This window comes from Cloeon dipterum, chromosome 3 (assembly GCF_949628265.1).
Source record: "Cloeon dipterum chromosome 3, ieCloDipt1.1, whole genome shotgun sequence".
NCBI lineage: Eukaryota > Metazoa > Arthropoda > Insecta > Ephemeroptera > Baetidae > Cloeon > Cloeon dipterum.
In genome coordinates this window covers 29,690,830-29,713,335 of record NC_088788.1, presented here as the reverse complement: position 1 = coordinate 29,713,335, position 22,506 = coordinate 29,690,830, and the positions used below count along the sequence as shown (strand labels likewise).

The following is a 22,506-nucleotide window of genomic DNA, read 5'->3' as shown; positions in this document are numbered from 1 at the left end:
GTATCTTTTAATCAGAATAAATCATTATGCGAAGCATCATACAAATTTCCAAAAGTATAGACGCAAGGAACATAGAAATCACTTCTTTGTTGTCCGGAAACCTTTTGAATTACGATATTAGGTACAATGTCATGTGATATTTATGAGGAGAACAATGTTGCTCCACTCTAATGAATAATAGAATTCTTTGAAAATCAAAGGGTTATCTTTCATTTTCTCTGGCTATTCGTATATTCCATAAAAATGTTATGGTGCAACTTTCATTTTTTTGCCAGAGAGCACATGAAAGATTCTCTGCACTCTTTTCGCAAACGCCGAGCATTCTCCCAAAAAGCTATGTATTTATTTTATTTCCATTTGTATGCAAAAAATGGTTTTCAAAAACTCTTTATCTAAACCTTACATAATCCCTTTTTGGAAACAAATAAAACAATACATTATATATCGCGCTGATCTTGTATTGGAGCACTAGCTATATCTCGCCGCTCGATGAGTCATTGTGTGTGTCGTGCGTGACGCATAAGAAAAACTCGGAAGGCGCGGGCCTTGGTCAGTGTCTGCGTGACTGAATCATCCGATCCCTCGGATCGTTCGCGCGGTGGTCGGTCTGCCACGCTGTTGTTGCTTCATTTATTTGCCCACGGGGCGACAGGGGGCGAGATGCGACGCCTCTGCAACCCCGGCCAGGAGGGAGGAACATTGTCTGGGGTGTGGTAGGGAAGTTCGCAGCTCACGCTGTCTGCGTGCCAGCGCCAGCCGCGGGGAAATTATGCTGGTGCTCTGCAGTAGCATACGGCTCCGCACCGATCGCCAGGGAATTCCTTTTTGCACGAGGGGAAAATAATAACAACGAAGTTAATTCTGGCCTCAGCAGCACCCGAGCTTTTTTTCTATACAAAAAATCAAGTTATTGTCTGACTGATGTCGGCTATTGACAGAGAATTGTTTTCGAAGTAACGTATTATTTGTCAATCGGAAATAGGGAAATTCCGTCACTGGATATGTGGTAGATGGCTCAAATTTATCACATTTAAATGACTTGATATAAATGGAGATAACCTAAAGTGTTTTATTAACTATTAATATGAAATGGAAATTTGATTCTAAAAAATTTACGTGAAAAAGTTAAATTATGAAATTTATGATCTGCTTTATATTTCAGGTCATAAAACTATGAGAAATAGCTTATTTCAGGTAGCTATAAATGAATCACGATAAATAGGTATTTTGAAAAATTGTTTTAAAATGATAAATATATTACGACACTTTCAAAGCAGGTAGGAAAGAATTTAATGAGTGTTTGGTAAGATTTCTCACTTTTCTTTAGTCATGATATTATTGATTTTGAATCTACAGCGGAAGTGAGCCAATTTACTTCAATTTCAACCTTAATTTAAATATAATTATGCATCCTTAACGATATTATAGTATGAATAATATTTACTTTTTTTACTTTGGCGAAAGGATTTTACTTCATTATTCTCGCACACCTGTGGTTTCAAAATATGAGTCAAATTTACAATTATTCATCGAGTTAATCACAATGGAAAACTCCATTATGGCGCCGTCATGAAACTGACGACAATAAACACTTTTGAGACGCAACAATGAGAGCGGGCTGCATTTATAGATATCGCGTGATTTTGAGTGTTTGACGGCGCAACGCCCGTCTGCCTCTACTAAATAATTTAGATTGACCGATGGCCCATTTGCCTAGAATTCAAGTCACGAGATCAACAGAGCGCAAGGCGAATGATGTGACTGTGGGGTACAGACGGAGAGACCAAGAGAACAATCGTTGGTATAATAATCGCTGCTGGGCTTCCAGCGGCGGCTGAGGGACCACTCCCTGATGAAAATTCGCAAATGTATAGAGCGTATAGAGAGACTTGGCTGTTTGCAGTTGGCACTAGTCCAGCCGAGGCTAACCTTGGCAGTTTAGGATTTTTGGCACGCGTTGTTATGTCCATGCGGGCCGATCCATTTGAGGTTATTAATTCCTGTCGCTTTGCATTATGCCTTGAGTACTGATATAAATGAATGATGGCGAAATTAATATACGCACTCGCACAAACAAAACAATTTCGATTTTCAATGAGTGGAGGAAGTGCGTGACATCAATATTCATACTCGCGCTCAGCGTGTCCCGCTCGTGTTCTTATTGAAAGGAAAACTAAAGACATGTCTTCTCTATTACATATGACTATATAATATTTTATATTGACAACTGTGAAGGCGAAGTGAACACAATAGGTAATGTCAAGTTCTTGATCCGTCACATCAAAGGACAATGTTCATTTTCACAGCATGAAGAAACTGCTGGAATGCAAGCATGAAACATGATGGACTACGAAGGAGAATAATAGACACAAATATTTTCACTTCAGGACGGGCATTTTATACAAATTTATACGAAATTTGAAAGAAGAAAACATATTTTATTTCCGTTATTAAATTTAAAATGAATATCGCCATTAGCATCTTACTGCAGATTCAAAGAGGAAATTATAATAGGAATAAGTCACCTGCTAAAATGATAAAGGATTTTCTCCAAAATTAAATGACTCGAAGGAATCGCAGTCGAAATTCTCCAAGCTATAGCAACGCTCTCCCATATTTTGATTTAAAATTAACAAGCTCTGCACAATTCACACTTCAGTTGGGTCAAAGGCAATTAATTAAACGGTTACTTTTATGCTCTGCTGGCCAATGAACTCCCGAAAGACTGCATCGCAGCGGGACTCTCTTTTGATCCTCACACATCACCCACCGCAGACGCGAGGCATATGTATGTAATTACTATTTTAATTTGTTTCCCACCATCCATATCAAACCACACACACACACACACATGGCTGAATGGGAATCAAAAATTAAAATAAAAAAATGCAGCATCCGAGCCCTCTCTCATACTCTGATTGCGTGACAGCAAGCCTGAAAGTCATATCGCCTCCACACTAATTCCTTTTTTGATCTCATCCTTTTCAAATGCTCAACTGACGTCAAATCACCAACAATAATTTTTTATTCTCTACAGGGAACAGCCATATCCAAATAAACCCATTGAAGGAGCCTATATAAAATTGGTGGATGTGCTCGTGACTCAAGCGACGGTGTCTGATTCCGCCGACCGCCGACGAACGAGTTCACGTCTCAGCAATTAGTGTGCGGTTTTTCAGGCGTGGTTTTAATTTCGTAAATTGCACGGCACGTTAAATTATTATCAAGGTTTCTTCGCGGCTGGCTAAATTGGCGTAAAACGTTTAATTAAATTTTAAGAAGTGTGTAAAGGAAATAAATTTATTTTTGTTGATTATTTGTTAAATAGCCTGAGATGCAAGTTCATTCAAACTCCAATCAATCGGAAGAGACTGATTAAAATAAGTATTTTAGGGAACTGCGAAAGCACTCCAACTCGCTACTGCTCTTCAGCGTTTTGTGAATGGCTCAAGGAGTAGTATGACATTTTAAGCCAAAGCTCTCATCAGTTCGGAGGTCCTTCACAGGCCTGGGCTTCATCACTGCATTTTTTTGCACACCCATGTAGTTTTTGATGATGCTTCTCAACTATGGTTTGCCACATTATTGCTAAATCAGAGCCCTCCTCAGATAAAACTCTTATAACAAAGGATTAAACTTAACAACGAACTATCTCTTGTGCCTTCCTTTTTAATCTAAAAATAAACCTTACGGGCGATGAGAATTTGCTGCCAGTCAAGCGGAGAAAACAATTGTTTCGGTGAACATAAAGCTGCAATCTTCGCTGCGAGCCTTTTTACAAAACCAAATCGATGGTGATAAGCTGGTTTCTTGCTTGGATGATTCTTGTCAGGCAGTGTGGTCTGCGCGAAAGCGTAAGTATATCTTTGATGAGGAGGCTGGTGCAAAGTACTGAGCCTTGGCTTTGCGATGCTTTTTCAATCTCCTTTAAAGGCGCAATTCCGACTCACTCAAGTCGCACACACCCGGCGAGAGACAAAGGCATCGTGAGATTCTGTAAATGGACACTTGTGAATTGGACCTCCCCTCAAATATGGAGAGTGCGTTTAACGAATGCTGCTTTTTCTCTAAAAGGAAGCCGAGACGCCGCGCGACTCGAATTTCATTTTTAATTCACCGGCAAATAAATATAACAATTTGCGGCCGATCAGGCCATGCGGCGAGCCGGGCAGACGGCGGAAAACAAAAAAGGTGGCGCCGAGCAGCAGCAGCAGAAGGCAATGATATTGCAGATCGAGTGACGACGACGCGCCGCCGAGCAGTGATGCAACCGGCATTTCTCTTTATATAGCTCGCCAGTTTTCTCTCGATTATGGCCTTATTAAGAGATGTTTCTCGCTCGCTCGCAGCCCTAGGGGTGAACAGCTTCAGTCGAGAAGTGCTCGAAAATGAGCGAGTATTGTCCTCACGTCACCTTGCCGACTAAAAAGGACAAAACTAAATATGAGCAAAGCTCCACGGGCTCGCCGACGCGTTCGCTGTAAAAGAACGGCTCTCCAGGAAAAGCAGCGATAAAATAGATAGCTCGTTTCGCAAGTGGAGGCGTTTCTCTCGTGACGGAAGAACTTTGTGAATCACGTGCGTAAATAAATTGAGTTCATTGAATATTGCTGATAATTGTTATCATCTTTGAGTCAGAGAGTCTCGAATGAATCAAGTTGGTGAACAAATCTCGCGAAGGAAGCGGATAATCCAACAACAGCTTTACTCTTAATTAATAGATACTCGTTTTTCTGTTAGATGTTATCAATTTTTATTGATACTGCTATTTCAATATGTGGAGGAGTTAAAATAATAAATGCTAACATAAACCCCTTTTGTGAAAATATATTTTTATTAATATTATTAAAAACAAACAGTGGGGTTACACAAATTAGGACAAACAACAAGACTATATTTTGGTGGAACTTTTGAAAACAAAATGTTTAGAATAAATTTAAATTTTTGAAAACAGACAACAGAATTCATGATAGATAAAAATTGACGCCTTTGCATAATATTATTACCAAATATTTTAAAGCTGGTTTTCACGTTTCACCACAAACTGAAAATAAAATTAGAAATTAAAAGGTGTCGTAAAGCTAGAGAGTTGTTCCGATATATCATGAAAAAAGAAGATTAAAATTGTAAACGTTCTTATATATAAGTTAAAATCTATTTGTTGCATCAATGACTAATAATCTAGATAAGGGAAGGATCGACCTCTTGACCCTGTACTGAGGATATGAGATCAAATTTAATTAGAGTCAACTTTGCACGAGCCTGGGAAGGCTGCCATGATAAACTAGCCGAAGATATAGCCATTTAATTTCACGGCTGGCGTGCGGCAGGGATGGCTGAGCTAGTGCGATAATGAGCATCCCACAATTATTATCACACCATCACACGAACGGCCTTCACTTTATCTTTGTTGACTTGAAATGCATGTGCCAGGCAGCCAATTATAAAATAGTTGCGCTCGGTCATTGGCATATATTAAGCAATAAACTTATCTCTCACCGACTTGCAGACGCGGTTGATTAAATGCGAGAAATTCAAATCGTTGAGAGAGGAAAGCAAAAAACGTGTTTTCGGCAAGTGTCATGCATCACTCCCACCGACTCATTAAATTTATTTCCGCGAAGTTGGACGCAACATGTGCCGGCTGGACAAATAAAACATGCAAATTAATCACTGTGCGGCACTTACATGTGTGTGCTCATTTCTAATGACGGGACACGCCAAGCAGGCACGTTAAATAATTCGGCTTCTCACCCTGTGTGGATGAGAACCGGATGGGAGGAACGTATAATGCTGAATGCACAGATCCGAGAGCAGACAATTTAATCACATCAATGCTCCATGCGTGGACGCGCCTCCACTCCTTCCAACCTGCGCCCGGACAAGCAAATTAGTAGATTTCAGAATATTAGTTGTCTGCTGCATCATAAAATGAAGACAAAAAGTTTTTTTTGTGGTTGCGACTTATGATAGGGGAAAGAAATTATTTAATCTGTTTACACTTCTTGCCAATCCCGCAATTTTTTTTTATTTTTGCTAAAGATTTTAATTTTATATAATTATACGAAGAGCAGCGTCTCAGAAATGGTTAGTGAAAAAATAATGCAAATTTTTCACATGATTTTGTAGAAATTTTCAAAAGGCTCATATTCAAAAGTTAAAATTAGGAAAACTCCCATTCGGACGAATTGGGATGAAATTAATTGAACAAAAGGGAGACAGGAAGCAGGCCGTTCGTTCCGTATAATTGGCGTGCCTTTTATACTTTAATAACGCATAGTTCGTCGAGTGCGAAAATCGGAACGCGAAGCACCGGTCTAATTAAATGATCATATATCGATTTCTGAGTAGAACCGCGCGTTTATAATTGTGCTGTAAAATGATAATTGAGCCTGCCTTGGTTGGCGTATTCGGTGCTCATTAGCAGTGCTCTATCCGCGTGGATGGGCGTCCGAACACAAATGCACGCGTGAGCTTCCATTCCAAGGGTTGCTTTATTGCTCGCGGTTCTCTCACTCCTCGGACGCTGTGTTTACTTTTCTCCATTGTATATATACATGATCTCTTTCGCCATATGGTGAGTTCTGCTGTATGATGCCAGCTCAAACGACCAAGTCGAAGATAATTTGTCGATTTTTTATATTTTACGTATTTTTCTTGTTTTAGACAAATTAAAAACTAATCATACTCTGACAATCTTTATGACCTAAGCTTTCTTTCCATTAAATAAATATTTTATAAGATATTTCAAAATTATAGTTAGAGCAGCGTAATCAATTAAAAAGGTCTTATGCATTCTACTGGAACTTACATTTATATAGCCTTTGACAAGAAAAATGTCAGAGATTCACTGTCTAAGAAATGAAACAAGAATTAAAAATATACCTGTAACTTTTAGAGCATTGTTGAAGTGCACCGGGGTGTAAGAACACTCCCAATAGTCTTAGGAAAATTCCACCTTTCTAAAGAACGTTTCACAAATTAATGACAATCTCAGGTCAATTTTATCTCCAAAAGGGACGAAATGATGCAGGCAAAGAGAGAGCCTTCGTTGATTTATTTGCATAGCACGAAAGCGCCCCCATCTCTGCAAATCACAATACCTGGCTGAGGGACAAATAAAGCAAGCTGAGCTTAATTGAATGACAGCAGGATGTCCATTTAGAGCGCAGATCTCCAAACAGACCCGACAGAAAGCAGCTGAGAGAGCAAGCGGCCTTTAAAGTCATATTATTTGCCAAAGCTTGGTCCAGTCAAGCGGACGTTTTTCACTCACAAAAGCCATTGGAGCGCTGCATTTATTAATGCCATTGTTCACGAAAGAAATGACTTTTGTGTTTGAAAATGTTCGCCTCCAACTCCAGCGGCCAACGCAAGCCTCTGTCAATCGGCCGACGCACGTTTGTTTTTTAATAGCCCCCGGTCGTTTGAGATTGTAGGCCAATATACACTCAACCAGCGCAGAGAGGACAAATATGGGCAAACGCGGTCGTGGTCCTTTAATGGCCAGATCCATATGGTTGCCAGGATTGACGCCAGTGGCGATCGTTCTCCACATGCAAAACAGCTTTTTTGACGCCGTCGACTTTTCATTTCGAGTGCGGCCAGTGCGTCAAAATTGTTGCGAAACACAAGTCAGATGGTCGCCCCCCATGATTAATTATCGCTTTTCGCTGTAAGCATATTTTGCCTAATTTGGAAAGCAGTTTTATGGATGCTTTTTTTCGCAGACTGATGCTGTAAAAGGTCCGCGCAAACGACTCTCCATTTAACGCACATGACACTCTCATGCAGCAAAAAAATAACACTGAAAATGATTTTTGTGAAAGCTTAATTTCATTTGCATTATAATCGGCTGTGCTTTAATTTAAGAATTTTAAATTTTAGTCTCCATTTTCTAAAAAAATAATACTTCTCACTCAGCGGGAAATGAAAATGACGCACGTATAATCGATCCCTCCCTCGACAACCTCCCCTTTAAAGATTCATCTCGCAGACAAAAACCATCACTTCTCAGCACCAGCTGTGCAAAGCGCGTGTGTAAAAAGTCAAAGCTCAGCGGAATAATTATGAAGGCGAGAAAAGCAAAACACGCACTCATTGTCGGATGACACACATTCATTTATCCCTTGCATTCAGCGAGCACTGACACACGACTGCACAGCATCTAGGGGAGGGAGGGGGGACGGCAGGGGTCACGTCTCTCAGAATAGTGGGGCTGAACCACATGTGTGTGCCTGAGCTGTTTATATACATGTACCCATATTTGGTCGCGAATTTCCAAGCTCCATTCATACACAAAAACGAAACGCGCGGAGGGACTCGCAGTCGTGTAAGCACACAAACCTCGACTTTTATGTGGCGAGCGATGTGCCAACCGGGTATCCAGGTCAAGAAAATTTGCACTGGCAAAAGCGGCAGGGTGGGCTGATCCGAACTTTCGCCGAGACTGAAAGGAAATTCAGTCCGTCGAATAAATATCAGTCCGATTTCAGCCAAATAACTTTAGAGCCGCTGGTTAAATATGGAAACCTGCTCTGCAGAGAGGAACCTTTCATATAATAAATTGGTCTGGTTCGCAGCCAGCCGACTAAATGCTGCAAATTTTTGTTTCTCACACATGTGGTCGACTAAATTGAAGTAATTGGATCTGATTTTTGGGCTTGTAAAATTAAATGAGAATTAGTAATAATTATAAATGCTTAATTTACTATCTGTCCCTCTCTGAGATCTTTTTGTGTTCGATCTATATGTGTTTGATTGGAGTGTCAGCTGCGAATCCTTGACTCTGGGAAGTCTGTTAATTTTTCTACTAAAGTTTAACTTACAGCTCAATAACAGCAAAACCCTTTTCTCTGAATATTGCACTTTTTAATTTTGATCCAGCACCTGCTGTAGCTTGTGCGACTTGTGTATGGCAAAAATCACGACGGCTGACCACGTGACTTAATCCGGCAATGAAACCTCTATAATAAATTTTGCCCAGCCGTTGTTAACATAACATATAACCCAGCGATCAATTAGGATTCGGAATGAGCATTTGGCACGCAATAATTTTAATTTTATTGCTATACGTGGCATCGCAGCTTATGATCCTCCTTTGGTGAAGCGTGCATAGCAACATTTTTGTACATCAGCTCTGCAGCGAACGAACACAGTGATTCTGCGTAAGGAAAGTCAAGCTGACTGAGTGTAACATATGGAATCCTAATTAAAACTAATTGCTCGCGTCTCACATTGCCTTTCTTGCGAATCAAAGCTTTTTGCAAAGTAAAGCATTGCGTGACTAAGAGAACGCCATAAATCTTTAAGAGGCTGTTAGCAGGCTTATCATTATCAGGGTCTATATAACATAACATTCTTAAGAGAAACCTAATCGTTTTAAAGTGGAAAACTATTTTTCCCGTTGAAAATCTATTTAAATTCTTTAAGTAAATACACAAATAAGATTGTATTGCGCTGTGTAATTAAAATGTCATTTCCTCGTGAAAAATTACTGTTTTTTCCATTTATATCTAATCTAGGTTAAGAAAATGACAAAAAATCCATCGTAACATGTTTTGCTGGGAAAGAGCTCAATTTTCATCAAAACAAATGAGTCAAGCAACCTGATCCGCTTCGTCAGAATATTAAACAGCAATTTGCACGTTCGCGCAGACGGGTTTTATATGTTTTTATAATTGCTCTGTTAAACTGGAATTTAAATGTGCTTTTTATATGATATCAAATGCGAGCTCGCGGCTGAGAGACTAGGAAACAGAGAGAGAGAGACGAGCTCAATCACTCGCGCGCGCGGTACTTGTAGTAAGGAACCGGTCAAACTGCATCTCTTTTTGTCAAAAAGAATAGAAAGGAGCAGCAGAATCAGGCGAAGCAGTCATGTCCGGATACGACCTCCTTTCCGCAAAAATGTTAGACGGCCTTTTCGCTTAGACATCAAACAATCAACCATTACCGAAAGACGCAAATAATGTTTAATTCTTGAAATTTATTGCACAGTAAATGGATTCAGAGATATTTTCACTAACCCTAATTTACACGTTACTATAAACTCTAAAAAAGTTATTAGAGTATTATTCTCGACAAAATTTTAAAATAATATAATGGGAAAGTGTTAATTACTTCCAGATTTTGCGTAGGAGTCCAACACGAGTTCTAGACACTCTGACAATGATAATAATGAAAATTGTTGTATCCACATGTCCATTATGCACCCACAATCAAAAGAAAGCATTAATCATTGTGTTGATTCGACGCGCAAGTGCCGCAGCCGGGCAGATTAGAGCGTGTCGCCGCCACACCTAAGTTTCGCTAATAGAGCCGTCAATTTCTCGGCAAACACATTGATATACGCCGAGTTGGCGCAAATCTTCAAACGGACGCGACAGCTAAAGCCGCTGATAATGACAGTGGAAATTGCACACTGCTGGAGCCACTCCTGCTATTCGACAATAGGAAAGACGCGGTGTGTGGCGGTGGCGCTGGAGTGTGCGGGAGCAGCGCAGGAGAGAACAATAAATCTCTCCTTATTTGCAACGTTTGCGCTATTTTCTCATCCAAATGCGCTGACTTCGCGATAAATATTGAGCACCTTCGCTCTCCTTGATGTGTGCCTCGCGCATTCTCTTGGGTGGTGAATTTCAAATGAGATCTACCATCTTTCTGAAAAGAAGCGCTCTTCTTGCTTTCAGCTCGAGTCACAGCAAGGAATCGATACGTGCCATATTATTTAAGAATTTTTTGTCAGAACACAATGGCAAGTAAAGATGTTTGATTATTTAGCTTTCGGTAGATAGATATTACTCGCTTCGCACCAAAGAGCTGCATTTAATCTAAAATAGAAATCTCCTCAAGTGCATTAGCCTCATTAGAAAATTTAGTTTTTAATACAAATTTCTTAAATTTTTACACGGAAAGTCTAATTTATTTATAATCTTTGAAAGTTTGGTTTATCTTTAAAGAGTATTTCACGAATCGATTATTTTAATCAGTCCCATGGAGCAGAAAATTTTGTCTGTGAGATCTTTGAGCTGCTTAATTGAGCACCCGGATGATGAGATGTTTTTCGTCCGACATATTTTTTGCTAGGCGAAATAGTTAAAATAAAATTAATTGAAGGAGGTATGCGGGCGATTGGTGCAGACAGCGAGGAAGAAAAATTGCGAGAGCGCAGCAGAGGATGCCCGTTCGTTTACTCCGGAATGATACGGTGGCTGCATTGCGTGTGTGTAAAATTCATGCCGGTTCAATGGCCTTGTTATTTGAAACTGCTTCACGGCCAAAGTGGGATAACTCAGCAAGCAATATGTAGTGCGTACTCGCGCGGAGATTTCTCTCACACACTAAAAGGCAGTCAGTCACAGCAAATGGGAGTAAGTGCCGCAATCGGCAAATATATACGTATACGCGATAGATGTACAAGTATATCCGCGGCTCTCTTCTTTCTGTCGGCAGCGGATACGTTATTGTGTTGTACTCGTAAACGCATTCCCTTTATGAAATACACCAGGGCTGCATAGGTATCAATAGCACAAGAGGAATGCCATCGGCGTGCCTTGGTTTTATATATTACATTGAGAGAGTGCAGACGATATTGCGGTGATTACGAATGCCTGTATTTACTGCCGGGAAATATTCCTTTAAGCTACATCAGTGTGTAGAAACATATATGGTAATTTTTAGCCTCTGCTCAGCACTTCCAGTGAACTATGAGCTCACCGAGTCTAAATTAAACCACCGAGCGGATAACATAAGGTCCGAGTGGCCGCAGAGGAGCTTGGGCCGAATTTTGGCATCTTTTTGGTTCTCTGCACCGAGGCCATTGATTGAAACGCCAGACATTTGTCCCTAAAGACGCTGGAAAGGTGCGAAAGCAAGTGGAGCGTCGGTGCCGGTGCGCCTCTTGAGCTATTTGAGCATTTCGAGTCACTTTATAATTAAAGATGATAATAATAATAATAACCACCCTTTGCCATTCCTGACATTAGCAGCCAGTATTAAAAGATCCCCAAAAAGCTCAGACATCTCCCGATCTCCCATTGCTTTGACACTCCTGCGAAAGCCTTAACAATGCCAGCCAACGAGCTTGATTGTTTAGAAATTCGATTTAATTGATTTGGTAACTACATAGTTCTTGCTTATAAATGTAAATCCAATTTCATATCGAGAGATTTAAGAAAATAATTATTGTTACAACAATTTCTATAGAAATATTTCGGGAATGACGTCATTTCAAAGCGCGTCACATAAATTTCTCGCAGCAGAAGACGATAAAAATCTGGCAAAGGTGGCAATTTGGTTGTAAATTAGTATTTGAAGGAGGCAATAAAAGTGCTTCTTATCTGAGTCCACCGATAGAGGCTTATATTTTTTCGCTGCTCGTTGACAAGCTTGCGATATTTGCTTCGCGATCAACGCGGAAAAGTGGTTTTTAAAGACAGCTGATAAAAAGTGCCAGCACGCAGGTTGCTGCCTTTTGCTGCGCACAAAAAACGTCTAGGTCAAAAGACGTTATGGGAATTTTCTAAAGTGAAGCGAAATTTTCAGGGCTGAAAATTAATTAAATGCATAACTATAATTAATATAGAGATAATTTTTTAACTATATCCCAGCGCTCGTGAAAGTATGAAAATAACGTAATCGAATTATTAACGATGGTTTGTTGTTCAGTAAAACGATAAGATCGCTTGAAGTTCATCAATAAGCTCAGTATATACGAAGTTTACGCTGCAAGTGTTATTTTTAATATCAAAATGGCCCTGTAATTAATCACGGAGTTTTAAGCAGATTTTTTGCTCATCAGTGAGCGTCCCTTTATATGAGTTTTATGATCAATTTCTGTTGAAAACCAGCATTCCCGTGCACCTACATAGCTTTTAATGGAAGAAAACTAAAATTTTCTAGCGGAGTAGACATGTTCTTAAGCGATGGTGGTTTGTAAAAAAGCTCTAGCCGTTAGGGGAGAAAATATAGTGGCATAGGGGACGCGTGTGAGGTGCTAACCTTGTTTGCATGCGGTGCGATAAATTTAGTTTAATACTTTTTGCAAGCCAACCAGCTAGCTCTTCACATTCTTCTCGGTATTATGGTATTACGTCCACGCGAGTTGAACATGTGGAGTTTTATGTCCGACCTCCACTTTTCTCTTTTATGGTGGAAAATTTCAGAGCCATTTTGCGTTTATTGCCATTCACGATATACATTTCGAATATTAGTTTATATTTACAGCTTCCAGCAAAGAAATATTGTATAACACAAGTTGATGATTTTGACTCTGAAATAAAATAAATTTGTTTCTAGGTCTCCTTTAGTAATTAATATTTTATAAACAGTTTTGGCAGAACGAGCTGCCAGATGTGGAAACACACCTCTGAGTCAACTCAAATGTTTTGGAAAACACACAGACGTTTAAGTGCTTCATGTATGACAAAATGCAAAAACACGCCTTCCTAAAATTTCAAGCTGAATCGATGAGTGTCGGCGAAGTTGACGTCATATTACTGGAAATCGTAAGGTGAAAAGGGTGACGTCAGCCTCGAATAAATCATTATGACTCGCCTGGCCAGACACACGCGACCCAAGACTCACACCTGTTGGTAAGAGTATTGATAGAATATAATAAGTATTTCACCCGCTGCTCCAAGAACCTATCGCGCGACCTTTCATTGAGCTCAGGATTAAACGCCTGTATTGTTTTAACAAATAGCCGATTGTCACCAATTCCTTTTTTGTAATCACATACTTAGTACGACGGCACGAAAAAATTCAGGTTGAATACATTGTTCAATGCAATAAAAGAGAAACTTGACTCACATTTTAAATGCCTTAATTTCCATTCAAGTTTGTAGTAATGTTTTTAAGAGGATGCTTTTCATTTTCCGAGAACAAGCAAAAATGAAAAATAAATATCACTAAGATTTCAACGAATTTGAGATAGAAATCTCGCAGACGAATGAATATTTTATATTCTGAGCGCATTTTCATTACACATTCTCTGCCCTATGCTGTGAAGACGATAGTGTATTGTTGTATGCATTGTTAACATGAGGGAGAGGAAGCCATAAATATTTTTGTGCCTGCTAGCTGGGTTACCAAAACGCTTTCTTTCTGCTTAGTGCCGCTGCAGCAGCTGAATAATAAAACAGTCGTGCGCGATTCGAAAGCACTCCAGGCATTCGCGAGTAGGTGGACCCTGTTGGTGAAATTCACGAATACTTCAGCTCAATGAGAGTAGAAAAATCAACTCGCATAGAGAAATGGCTTAATTATTTTAAAAAGTCACGCTGTTTCTAAGATTTAATTACACCTCAGCTGTTCATTTAGTGTGACCACTGGAAATCTAAAATTTACATGAGTGTCCCTTGCCTTTTAGTTTAGCAATTTTCTGTCACCAGGTGGAGGAATTTGCGATTCATTTTTTGTATATTCCAGCACTAATTTAAACATTAAAAAATATTTTTGTCACAGATATAATATATTAACAATTTTTTCAATAGAAATTTCAGTTTGAAATTCCAAAATTAATGTTAGTTTTATTTCCAACGCACAAACGTGGTTTAAGACAGTTTCTATTTAACTAATCAGGTCAACTGGGACTTAACTAAATCGATGCAAAAATTGTCTGTATGATGACTTCAATTGGGAACAGCAATTTGAAAGTGCATTCTTGAAATATTAAGAGGAAAGAGTTTTTCCGATGGAACTAATAATATTAAATGTTTAGCCAGTAATGAAATAAAAATTAAGTAACCAGATTAGATTAATAACAGACCAATAATTTATCTTGCACACTTTATGTATCCCTATATGAATTGTATTTATGTATCCCACAGTGAATTTTTTGAAATCATCATCGCGTGGAGAAAGTGATCATCGCTGATCGCCTTGAAGCCAAAAAGCAGCTGAATATTGAGTAATTAGCGACAATTTCGCTGTCACGTGCGAGCTCACCACTGACGTCATGGGGTATCTCGCGTTTCGACGACCAGTTGGGCGCGCATTTTAGGCCGACAAAACGTACTTATGCAGCGGGTGGTCTTTTGTGGCTTCACCCTCGCTGCCACGTGAACTCTTTCTGATTTTCCTCGAGCCAATGGATTCTCACAGTCTGAGCAAATCCATTTCATTCACCTCCCCCTCTCGTGCGCTGCGTATACGCGTAGTCAATTTTCGGATAACCCTCGGTTTTTATGGAAAGAAGCCCATATAATTTAACGCGTCCAAATCATTTACTTAAAATCAAAGCTGTTATATTGTCCTTACGTAAAGAATAAATCAGCGGAGTACCGAAATCTAGATTCGAAATACTATGGTTTCAAGCAGGATTGCATGTTTGTTCTAAATGTTACGTGTATAATGGCTCTCGTTATTAAATTCTGCACGAAAAGTCTCACTCGGCTGCCTTCTTAAAAAATAATTGCTCCGTTAGTGTGTCTGACGGTGGACTGTGTGATTTGTTTTTCATGAAGAGATTTTTATTGTGTTCACCGGATCAAGTTCAGAGCCTGTTCTGCTCACTTGCTTAAAAAGGGCCTCCAGATTTTTAGGAAAACACACCTTTTTATTTTTGCTATGAAGCAATGGACTTGCCCGCGCTTGTTTGATATGAAACCGCGAAACCAAACCTCGTTTCCCTTTTCCTCGAACTTTGCTGCCATACGCCATTTATAGAAAATACTACAAAACACAAAAGAATTAATTTTCGTGGCAGATTCCAGCCCGGAGATTTTACCGCAGCGCATGGAAACGGAAGTAGAGAACCGCAAAATCTAAACAAAAAATACTTTTGGCGGAGGAAACTATGCTGCTGCCATACAGGGTAGGATTAATTATATATTGAAAGAAGCGAGGAAGTAATTGCTGTTTATATATGAGCTATTTTTATTTTCTTTGAAATTTAAAATACGGCAGTTCTAAGTGCATAATGCAACGTTCACAACTACCTACAATGGAAGGAAATAAATAAATATTTTGTGCATCAAAACTGATATTTTACAGGTTAATATCATAACAGTCAAGACTAGTGCTTGGTCTGTGCTTTTGGTGCAGGGCTTGTACCCTTAGTCATGGTGCATCCTGTGGTGTTGACTGTCGGAGCTTTAGGTGCAGGGACCGGTTTTGCGGTATTAGTGGCTGTCGCAGGAACAGTTTTTGCAGTAGTGGCAGCAGCAGCAGCAGCAGGAGTCAAGGCGGGCCTCGGAGGAGGGTTGGGGGATGAGGGCCTTGCAGGAGATGCGGGTGTAGTGCTGCTCGCCCTCACAGGAGGCAACCTTTGGGTCGAGGCAGCGGGCGTTGCACTGGCGCCTTCCGCGGAAAATGCTACACCCTGAGGCCTGTTGTCCTCGTTAGTAGGCAAACAGTTGCACAATGCTATTAGAGCTGCAATGATTCCGATCGCGATTGCCTGAAAAATTTAAACCGTTTTAAAATTTTGGAACATTTCGAGAACATTTACCCAATATTTTTACCTTATTCATTTTTGTTGTGCTTCTAGCTGGCTTCGAGACTCGACAACCTTTGATACGCACTTGAGCCGTTTGTGCGTATTTATACCAGGTTTACTCCAATCAGCAAAGCGACAGGGTGCTAAAAAATACTTGACTATATCAAGTATTTTTGACGCAAAATTTTGTAGATATTGCAAAAGGAATATATTAACGTATTTCCTCATATTTATAACTTTGTCTGCGATTGCATTCTGGTCTCAAGGCGTTCTCAGGAGTGTCAAAGCAATGGGAGATATATATTGAGCAGTTCATTCAGGGATCTAATATACTGGCTGCCCAATGTCAGAGACGGCACAAGGTGCTTAGTTGAGTGAATCGAAATGAATACTCAAAAAGCCCAACGGGCTGGGGGGCGCACCGGCGTCGACTCACCACTACTTGCTGTTTTTTGCACCATTCCAGCGGCTTTAGGGAATAAAAGACTTCGGTGCGGAGAGGCAAAAAGATGGCCACATTGGGCCCAAGCTCCTCTGCGGCCACTCGGGGCCCATGTTATCCGCTTGGTGGTGTTATTAGGATTCGGTGAGCTCATAGCCCACAAGTTGTGCTGAGCAGAGTTAAAAAAAAATAATGCAAATTACACCATTTTGGTGTCTTCTTTCATCAAGTAATTGAGAATTGAGTTTATAATTTATAAAAAGGTAAATTTAAAAAAATACATAATTCATGGCCAGAGTGGTTGTTGTTAAGGCATTGATTTCAAATTGTTGGCATGATCCAAAAGAATGTATAGTGACCTTATCCATTAGGTTAAATTAAAATGCTTGAAATTTAGAAAGTTTAATTTAAGGGTAGAAGAAGATTAATAAGCAATCATATAATATATCACTTAATAAGTATTGATTTATGAATGATAAGTATTAAAAAGTGAACGTTTTAGAGATAACAATATAGAAGTGCCTGGTGATATTACGGTAGTAAACAGCGGCTATTTTAAGTCCATTAGTCACTTGCCATGTTGTGCCAATCTACACATATCTTCAAAAAAGGATAAGTGAAAATATAAAATGGCAATATGTCTCTTTTATTGCAAAAAGGGCCCCAAAGTAAACACCAGAAAAATATATTGACTGATTTGCCACAAATTCAATGCAGATATGGTGCTCGCTTGTTTGCGAAATTGTGGCACACTCTGCATGCAGTCCAATTGTGCTGAAATGACATGACAAATAGAATCACATGAGTTTGCGTAGTTCTCTTCTCATTGAATTAGGCGGTGCAAATCATGCTTGTGGGAATAATTCTGCGAGTGCTCTATTTGCTTAGTCCTTGATCTCGCGCACCCTGTGTCCGCCCTAATGGATTCGGTTGGCTTCTCTTCAATATTAATATATATTCTACAGCATTATTATATCGCTCACTTAGTTAAGGTTAATAGGAAGGTTTGAACCGTCGGGTGAATTTCATCTAAATAGATTCAACAATGAGATTTGGTATAATATGCGTTTCAGACAGTAAAATATTGAAACATTAAAATACACAATATCATTACTTATATTTAGAAAACTTCAAAATCTTCTGAACAATAAAAATGTTGAGCAACAAAAAACTACACACCCGGATTTAGTAGTTTCACAACCTCAATCTGCTTTACTTGATTTTTAAATATGATTCTAATTTTATTTTAAGTGTTTCTAATTTTATGTCAATTTAAAAGAGCAGAACACACGAAGAATTTTTGGTCCGACAAACAAAATCTGTCGCTTTGCATTGTGCATTTAGTTGCTATAATCGACGCGTGTCCTTTTGAGGTCGTCGTGCTAGCAAACACCCTCGCACGTAAAAGGCGTTAAAAGTGAAATGTCTTTGCCTTCAAGCGGAGCGTGGATAATAATTGATTGGCTCATACTTATAGCATCCACATCACTATATTTGGCGATGATCAGCACTGGAGTAAAATCGACCCTGGCCAGGGTCAACACTTGAAGAGTAAAACGCAGCGTCGTCGCCAAAGCGCCATGTGCACACATTTTGTGGGTCAAGGCGTCAAAGCTATATTTTCGCACTTAGCTTTCCAGGCTTGCGAACAAATTTATTTTCAATTTCAAGGAAGGAGGAAGGTCTTGTTTTATTGTCCTGCTTTTGAGTATAAATACATTACCTTACTTGTTTGTTTAATTCTATATGCGTTGGCTGGTAGCTATTATATCTAACTGATTTTAAATTTTACCTTTATTACGTTTGTGAAGCAAATATAGAAAATAATTTCGGTAAAATAAAAATGTTAGTTTGAGTGGAATAAAGATGCTTTACTATTTGTACACCTGTTGAGCACATTTTTCACTTATTTGATCAAATATTACAATTTTTCTTATCTTATTCTCCTTGGTTTTAACATGTGGAGCAAGGCTGGCCGTAATCTAGAAACTTCCACCTTTAGCTTGTTTTTTCCGCCGCTCTTGGGAAATTATTATTTCACCTTGTTTTGTTCTGAAGTGACGCGAGCTTGATAATTTCATGGCCCAAATTTCTTTTCTCTCACCGATAAAAAGTGAAAAGGAAAAGTTGAGAATACGGGTATAAACCGCACATGTTGTCTTCAGTGAAAAACCAAGCACCACGAGGAATTGATATGGTTCTCTTAATGCACCAAATTCTTAGATTTCACAATGCATTGTGGACATGTAATCCTCCGCGGATGCCAAATGTTTATTTTAGAGGCGTTCTGTGTATGCGGATGGATTATTCGGAAGGATGACGGTTGAAAGGATGGATGATCTAATGATAGAGGATGTGCCGCCGTTTGCAATTTATCAGGCGCATATAGTATGTTCTGAAGGCCACTCCAACGGCCCAAAATGATGACACATCAAGACGCTTACCGCAAAAAAGGCGCAAAAATTGCTGCTCAGTGGATATGCGATTGTGCACGCTAAATCTGGTGCTCTAGTGCTTCGTCTAATCAGTCGTTAGATTCGGCAGTGATGTAATAGCACACATGGGATGAGATCAATGCTTGAGTAAATATTGTAGAAAAAACAATAAACTTTAAACCTAAATCAATAAAAATGCATGAGGCAATAAAATTCACAAATGTTGACTGGAAGATCAGCAAGATCAGTTATAAAATATTAACATGTTGAGCATCAGTCTCCAAAATGCAGGATCATATAATAAATATTAAAATTTTTAACTGCCGAGATTTATGATTAACGACAGAAGAAAAGTAAAAAGGTTCCCTGTGAACTAGCTGGTGTTATCGTTACGAGCCATTAAAACTGGAAAGTATTTGACAATAATTGCTTTGCGCTAAAAACAGAAATCAATAACCCATTCAATTTTATACTCATCTAATTAACACTACGAATTAACCAGCTGTTTTCACGCGCATCTAATTTTCTGAACCGCTGTTTCGGAAATTACAAGCGGCAATTTCGATTTTGCCTAATGAGTCTCTCATCTCCATCTACCAGCTAGGCGCCTGTCGAATGCATGCTCAACAATAATCCTCGCTCCTTCCTCGTCTGCTTCGCAGTTTGATGATCCACATTGAGTGCTCATAATTCCCAATTTCATCGCGCATATTCTGATCGAGTTTCTCTCGCTTGGGTACCCTTAGGACTCATTTCCACCGCCAGCTAATATTGAAATGCGCACACAAAGATTGATGAGAAAAATCTCAACAGAAATTCTCTCATTCATTATCAAGGTGAAGTTTACACCACACCACAACCGCCAGTGAAACGCCAAAATATAAAAGTTTTCGTATTTTAGGTCTTGAGAGAGATGCGAGTATTGATGTTTTTGTATTAATACTGCGGGATGTTATTTTACTGCTGTGGGAGAGTTTAACAATAACGGTCGAGATCTGACAGAAGCAGAGAAATCAAAAACACAAGCCGCGCGCACTTTCATCCTGTGTGCGATTGTACAGCACCTAAGAAACCAGGGCTTAGGTTTGTTTCGGATGTTCATTAATGAGGTGTCAATGGCAATTAGGGCTTCTCTTACTAAATAAAACAACACTCAATTACGAAGAGAAATTTTTATTTTCGGTTTGTTGGCTTTCTTCGAAACTTAAAATGCATTATTAACTGTGAAATAAGTACATAACTAAATGAAACAACAACTATAATTATAAAATATTAAGAATATTTTAAATTCTTAAATTGAATTGATTTCAAACTGCGTTTGCCTTGCAGGAAGAATGAACAAGTAAAAACAACTACAATTTTTGTTGCTACAAGGTTGTTGGAGACTTATATATGGTGTTAAGATATTTTATTTCCTTCCCGTGAAACATCAGGTGACAAAGTTAATGAGTCAACTGAAGTAAATGCATTTTAAAACTTATTAATTTGAGCTCAACAGTTTAAGATTTTTATTGACAGAATGAATATCACAAAAAAAGTTTGCATCAAATGAAATAAGGAGTTGAAAGTTCACTTTGCGTTATATAGCTTTCGCAGTTTGAAACTAGGTTAGATTGTTCTAATCACAGTTGAGGAAATGGTATTGAAGTTGATAAGTTTATCACAGAAGTTACATATATGTGAAACTTTTTTTAAATGTAGTAAAAACCATAGTGATCATCTAAAAAACAAGGGTCATGGTCACATTAAATGTTTCAACCATACAAGGGGTGCCGTAAAACTGTGGATCAATTTCAGGGGCTCTTCAAGGTTAGCTTTTTATTGAAAAATTTTCTTACATCACAAATTTCGAAACAACCCTGTTCACTGAACACGATATAATAGAGGCATGCCAGGATTAATTAACCCTGGCTGAAGCAATCGCATTCAATTTAAGCTTGAGAGACAGCAAATTAGTGTAAACTGAGTAGACAAATATTAGCATGTTGTGATTAGAGGCTGACGACACGCCCAGACGGCCGCCGCACTAATTAAAATTCGCAGATGCGTCCACCCCGGTCTTTTGTTCTGCGGCTGCAAACCACTGTTAGTCGGCGCGCCGCAGCCAGACGGCCGATCTCGTTGGCAGATCAATGAGCCGCGGGGGCTGCTTTTTCCACGCCAGACGCGAGCTTGTGTTCGTTCATACTTTTAGCTTTTTACCCACTCGCACTTTTGCTTTCGTTTATTCGTCTCGCGTATTCACGGCCCGTTAGGTGCCTGCCAGCCTTATATGGAGAGTTGACATAATTCTTTTTATCCTGCTCCTCTCGCGCTCTCATTCTGGGTCAAGGTGGCGCGCTCGCTCTCAATAATATGGGCTCGCCAGATTTTCGCACACATCTCGCATTCAAGGGTTGAGAATTTCAGGCAATTTTGAATTCATAAATTCTGTGCTGACTGTAAATTTCCTTTGTAGTGTAATTTTTGAATTTATAAAACAAACTTTCGAAATCGAAAAAACAAAAACATCGTGACAATGGCTTAAATTCAACTTTTTCACTCTCTTAACGACAGTATATTCGTTGAAATCATTATTGTGTAACATTTCTTAGTTTGATTAACCACCTTTAGGTAATGCGCGCACGCGGTCCAGACGTGCAGAAATCGTTGGCCGGTGTGGGAGTACTGGTCGACATTGGTTTCGTTGTTGGCAATAATTATTGTTTATTGTGGTCAACTTCGTGAGCAGATTTTGAACCTCGAAGAGCGCGTCGAGAATGTGAAAGGAAGAGGGGATTTTAGAGATTTTATAACTGTAGAGAAGGCGAAAGAAAGACACGGACTCGCTGCGAGCAGGAAAGTTGAAAGGAAATATTTTAGCTCATGCAAATCTACTAGTGATGTTCTCTGCCCATATTAAAATTGGATCACATAGGTGTTGGTGTTTTCAGTAGATTTGCATAATTATTAATTCAGAAGGTGAACACTAGACACACTTATTTCTGCCCTCTTCTCTTGATCTTGAACGAGCCGAAGTTTGCCATCTCATGTTTTTCATTCCTTAAACGTGGACAGTTGATTTATTTTCCATCATGATGTTTTTGAAGGTAATAATTAGTAAATCATTAAAAACGCACTTAAATTGGTTTGAAAATATCAAGTGAAGATAGTTAAAATAGTGAAAATGAAGAAGTAATTCAAAACAG

The 22,506-nt window shown here is 39.2% G+C and overlaps 1 long non-coding RNA gene across 1 annotated transcript; it reads right to left on the bottom strand.

Moving 5' to 3' along the window:
• Positions 1-15,855: 15,855 nt before the first annotated feature.
• LOC135940024 (uncharacterized) lies at positions 15,856-16,594 on the bottom strand. Its single transcript, XR_010574809.1, has 2 exons — positions 16,467-16,594; positions 15,856-16,402 (listed from the first exon to the last, which is right to left on the bottom strand). It is a non-coding gene; the product is annotated as an uncharacterized LOC135940024 (long non-coding RNA).
• Between the last annotated feature and the right edge of the window lie 5,912 nt (positions 16,595-22,506).